The sequence below is a fragment of the Kogia breviceps genome, chromosome 13 (assembly GCF_026419965.1).
Source record: "Kogia breviceps isolate mKogBre1 chromosome 13, mKogBre1 haplotype 1, whole genome shotgun sequence".
NCBI lineage: Eukaryota > Metazoa > Chordata > Mammalia > Artiodactyla > Physeteridae > Kogia > Kogia breviceps.
This window is the reverse complement of record NC_081322.1, coordinates 61,020,958-61,026,967: the sequence shown is the minus strand read 5'-3', so window position 1 is coordinate 61,026,967 and position 6,010 is coordinate 61,020,958.

Here is a 6,010-nt window from a genome sequence, read left to right as displayed (position 1 = left end):
TATGTAAAAAAATTTTTAATTAATTAATTTTATTTTATATATATTTTTTGGCTGCGTTGGGTCTTCATTGCTGTGTGCAGGGTTTCTCTAGTTGCGGAGAGCGGGAGTTACTCTTTGTTGCTGTGTGTGGGCTTCTCGTTGCGGTGGCTTCTCTTGTCATGGAGCACAGGTTCTAGGTGCATGGGCTTCAGTAGTTGTGGCATGCAGATTCAGTAGTTGTGGCTCATGGGCTCTAGAGCACAGGCTCAGTAGTTGTGGCGCATGGGCTTAGTTGCTCCATGGCATGTGGGATCTTCCCAGACCAGGGTTCGAACCCGTGTCCCCTGCATTGGCAGGCGGATTCTTAACCACTGCGCCACCAGGGAAGTCACTAGATGTGTAAAAATTTGAATTTGGTGCTAGCAGGCTTTTGAGCTAATTGGTCCCAGTCCACTGTTGGTGTCTTTTTCCGGTTTGATTGAGATGTAATTGACATACAGCACTATATAAGGTTAAGGTGTACAGCATAATGATTTGACTTACAAATATCATGAAATGATTCTCACAATAAGTTTAGTGAACATCCATCATCTCATATAGATATAAAATTAAAGAAACAGAAAAAAATATTTTTCTTGTGATGAGAGCTATTAAGATCTACTCTCTTAACAATTTTCATATATAACATACAGCACTATTAATTATACTTATCATGTTGTATATTGCATCCCTAGTACTTATTTATCTTATAACTGGACGTCTGTACCTTTTGACCACCTTCATGCCATTCCCCCTTCCCTTACCCCCTGCCTCTGGTAACCACAAATCTGATCTCTTTCTCTATGAGTTTGTTTTTGAAGTGTAATTGACCTATAACACTATGTTAGCTCCCGTTACACAACATAGTGATTTGGTATTTATATATGTTTCAAAATGATCACCATGATAAGTCTAGTTACAATATGTCGCCATACTACATAGTTATTGACTATGTTCCCCACACTGTACATAGCAGTATATATATATATTATTATATATATGATTATTATATATGTGATTATTTAAAGTTGCTGATCTCTTAAGTACAGATACATTTTAAAAACCCTGCATTTTTACTAACCCCCCACCAATGTTTACTGTTTTTCAAATTATATTTCACATCTTTTTGTTTTGTGTATCTCTTAACTACATATTGTGGATATAGATGATTTTACTACTTTTGTCTTTTAACTTTCCTGCTAGCTTTATACATGGCTGATTTACTATCTTTATTGTATATTTGCCTTTACCAATGAGATTTTCCTTTCATAATTGTCATGTTTCTAGTTGTGGCCTCTCCGCTTTTGCTTAGATAAGTTGCCTTAACATTTCTTGTAAAGCTGGTCTGGTGGTGCTGAACTCTTTTAGCTTTTGTTTGTCTCTAAATCTTTTGATCTCTCCATCAAATCTGAATGAAAAGTTTTGCCCGGTAGAATATTCTTAGTTGTAGATTTTTCCCTTTCATCACTTTAAATACACCCTGCCACTCCCTTCTGGCCTGCAGACTTTCTGCTGAATAGTCAGCTGATAGCACTATGGGAGTTCCCTTGTATGTAATTTGTTGCTTTTCCCTTGCTGCTTTTAATATTCTCTCTTTATCTTTAATTTTTGCCATTTTAACTACAATGTGTCTGGCTGTGGTCCTCTTTGAGTTGATCCTATTTGGGACTCTCTGTGCTTACTGGACCTGGATGTCTGTTTCCTTTCCCAGGTTAGAGAAGTTTTCAGCTATTATGTCTTCACATAAGTTCTCTGCCCCTTTCTCTCTCTCGTCTAATTCTGGGACTCCCATAATGCAAATGCTATGCTTGATGTCTCTTAAACTGTCCTCATTTCTTTTTTTTTTCTTTTTTCTGTTCAGCTTCAGTGTTTTCTACTACTCTGTCTTCCAGTTTGCTGATCCATTCCTCTGTATCATCTAATTTACTATTGATTCCTTATAATGTATTTTTCATTTCAGTTATTGTATTCTTCATCTCTTGTTTGGTTCTTCTTTATATTTCCTAACCCTTTGTTAAAAGCTGCTAACTTCTCCCTCTGAGTTCTTGGAACATCTTTATAGTCATTATCTTGAATTCTGTAGAGTAGATTGCCTATCTCCACTTCACTTAGTTCTTCTGAGATTTTATCCTGTTCCTTCATTTTGGACATATTCCTCTGTTGCCTTACTTTGCCTAATTTGCTGATTTTATTTCTATGTATCTTGTAGATAGGTTATGTTTCCTGGCCTTGGAGAAGTGGCCTTTGGTAGGAGATGTCCTATGCATCCGAGGAGCTCTGCTGCCAGTGTTTACGCCCCCAGATTGCCTCCTGCGTCTTCGGGAGGTCCTCCAAGATTTGCAGGTAGGTCTGACCCAGGCTCCTTTCAAATTACTGCTTTTGCCCTGGATTCCAGAGCATGTGAGAGTTTGTGTAGGCCGTTTAAGAGTGGAGTCTCTATTTCCCGCAGCCCTCTGGCTCTCCTGAAAGTAAGCCATGCTGGCCTTCAAAGCCAAATGTTCTGGAAGCTCACATTCCTGGTGCAGGATCCCCAGGCTTGGGAGCCTAACATAGGACTCAGACTACTCACTTCTTGAGGAGAACCTCTGCCATTGCCATTATCCTCCCATTTGTAAATTGCCCACCGGAAGGTACAGGTCTTGACTATACCATATCTCTGCCCCTCCTACCCATCTCACGTTTACTTCTTTATATCTTTAATTGTAGAAGATCTTTTCTGCTAGTCTTCCAGTTTTTCTCATCAAGAGTTGCTCTATAAATAGTTGTAATTTTGGTGTGACCACGGAGGAGATGAGCTCAGGGTCTTCCTACTCTGCCATCTCGGCCACTCCCCTATTAGTTGATCTTAACGGTATTTGGCTGGAACATCCTTCAATCGATGACACTTTATACCTACATCTATTACTAGATGAGTGATCTCAAGTGAAGCAATTTCATCCATTCTGATTTTTTTTAATGTAGGTTTTATTCAGGGTTTGAATCACAATCTAAGAAAGTAATATCCTTGGGCACTGTTTTGATTCATTGCAGACTGATCTCCCAGGGTTGCTTTTTCATATCATGAAATTGATCTTTTTGGAAGGACACAATAAGAAGAAGCCTTATATCTTATAAGCCTTAGATATAAGCAGCCTTATATCTATATTTGCAGTGAAGTTATTATTGAAGTTATTGTGTGCTATATCTTTAAGTGTTCCCTGAGTAAGTAAGTCCTCTGAGTAATTTCTTTCAGAACTGAATGCTATAAAGTGTTGCTTGGACTGAGAAAGTTAAGTTTTCTTCTTTTGGACTTTTCTTTGGGGCTATGTTTTCCAGGAAGCTCAAAGCTGATTGTGTGTGTGTGTGTGTGTGTCTGTCTGTCTGTCTGTCTGTTCAATTTCATTTTATCTGATCCTGATTTGTAGTATATTTTTTTATTATTAGATTATGTGTGTTGCCTAAAAGCACCCTCAAATTCTTCATAGTCTCAAAGCATGGGAAAAATAAATAAGCAACTAAATAGTCAGTTTAAAATGTTTTTATATACAATTTTTTTTTCTTGAAATGCCATAGGCTGATTTGTTTGTATCTGTTGAAAAAGTGGTCCTAAGTTGTTTGTGAGAGTCAGTGGCAAATAGAGACTGAGGGAACAGCCAGAAAGCCCTAAGAGTATAAAAATACAACTTTAGTTAGGGATAAGTGGTTTCTCAATTGGGTGGATCTAGTCACTGCTCTTTTCTCAGATTTAGGAATATCCATTGTTTTCCATTCCCACTGAGGTCTACCTTCCGGTACGGTACTTCCAAAGTTTCAAAATTTTTGCCAACAAGGCTGTTGAAAGCAGGGATATAAGTGGTATTTACAGTGTAATGTCCATGGACTTTGTTGCCAAACTCTATTACAAGTGAACTTCCAGGAAGATTTGTGCTATTGGGAAGAGCTTCTACTGTTTTCAAGGATACCAGACAATTGTATGCAAGTTTAAGATTTGATGCTTTCTTTTCTACATTGACAAAAAGAAGTTAAACCCTCATTAAGACACATGTAGTTTTAGTATTAGTTGAATTCATATTTCTGTTTTAAGCATGTTTATACTAATCCTCCAAGAGAAGGCTTAGAGAAAATTATGATGAAAATATTTATAGGACAATGCTCATAAACATACCAGCTGATTGATTAAAAACAAAAGAATCCAAGATTGCAACAGTAAAAGGAAGTTGACAGAAGGTGACCTCCTTATGCATTACAACCTGAGAAATCGTCTCCTACTCATTCATTCATTCATTCATTCAGCAAACATTCATTGAGAATATACTTTGTACCAGGCACCTTCTACTCTATTTCTAGCATGAAAACAATGACTATATATAAACCAATATTTTATAATGCCAAACTCACAAGGAAAGTGTTAGTAACATGTGGTTTTCTATAAAACAGACATAGTTTCAGAAAAGTTTTATATCCAAACATGAATATCTCTAATGAGACTGACTGGAGACATTTATCATTTCAATTAGACAACTCAATTATTCACTGAATAATCTGTCAGGTTCTTCATAATTTTTATTTTTCTTCCTGATGATAGACCAACATAATATTTTTATTATTAAAAATGGATATGTACCCATTGTAAAATATTGAAAATATTGAAAAAATAAGAAAATGAACTTTACCCACAACCCTACCTCTCATATATAAATACTGCTAATATTCTGATATGTTACTTTCTAATATTTTATGTATTTACATGTGTTGTTCATTGCAAACAATTTTGTTCATTGGGAACGATTTTATATCTCGTTTTATTCTCTTAGAATTATTTTCTGAATAGTTCCTATATTATGAATAATTTTTTGAAGAATTCTTTAAAGAGATATCAATATTCTATCAAATGATCTTACCATAAATAACTTGAATGATGAATAGCTGGATTGTTTCACTCTTCACTACTATTGAAATTACTGTTAAAATTCCAAAGTTATCCATTCTACAGGCTCTCATACAACTGCCAAGATAAACCCAATACTGAATAAGAGTATTCTACCAGCTTAAAACAGAGGCAGCTCTCAGGGCTTCCCTGGTGGCGCAGTGGTTGAGAGTCCGCCTGCCGATGCAGGGTACACGGGTTCGTGCCCCGGTCTGGGAAGATCCCACATGCCGCACAGCGGCTGGGCCTGTGAGCCATGGCTGCTGAGCCTGTGCGTGCGGAGCACAAAAAAGACGTCATAGGAACGAGAAAGGGCGATTATGAGCATTGTGCAGTTAGTTCCCCAAATTTTTGGCCACAGTGCACCGCTTGCAGGATCTTAGTTCACTGACCAGGGATTGAACCCATGTCCCCTACAGTGGAAGCACTGAGTCTTAACCACTGGACCGCCAAGGAATTCCCCTCAAACATTTTAAGCGTTCAGTTACACGAGGAGTTTGGAATTCTGTCATAATAGTCTTCCTCATGGTAACTGATGAAGCATGATATGAATATTAGGACTCTATGTGTCATAATAGGATGGAAGATAGAGCAATACTGTGAAAAGTTCATAGATTCTGGAATCAGAAATGTCTGGCTTTGAATCTGGAGTATTTGACCTTGACCAACATCTACAAAATGGGGATAATAATAACTTTGAGTGATTCTGGTGAAGAATATACTAACTAATGTATGTAATGTGTCTAATACAGTGTCCATCTACAATAAATGCTCAATTTATTATAATGAAAAATAATGGCTATTATTTTTAAATTATATATACATGTATATTTCATTATTTAATAAAAATCATTCTATTGGGCAAGGCAATGTCTTTTACCTGACTTTAGTGACCCTATGCAGATATTCCAGAGGACAGTGACTTGCAAAAATTTCTTCTCGTGTGAATCAAAAGCCTACAAACTCTTCAAAACAACAATTTCTCCATTAGTTGTGAAATAGATGTCTTAACAGAAACTGTTAGCAGAGCAACTGATCAGTAACAAAAATTGATCTATTTGTCACTAAGGACAGCAATTGGAAGTT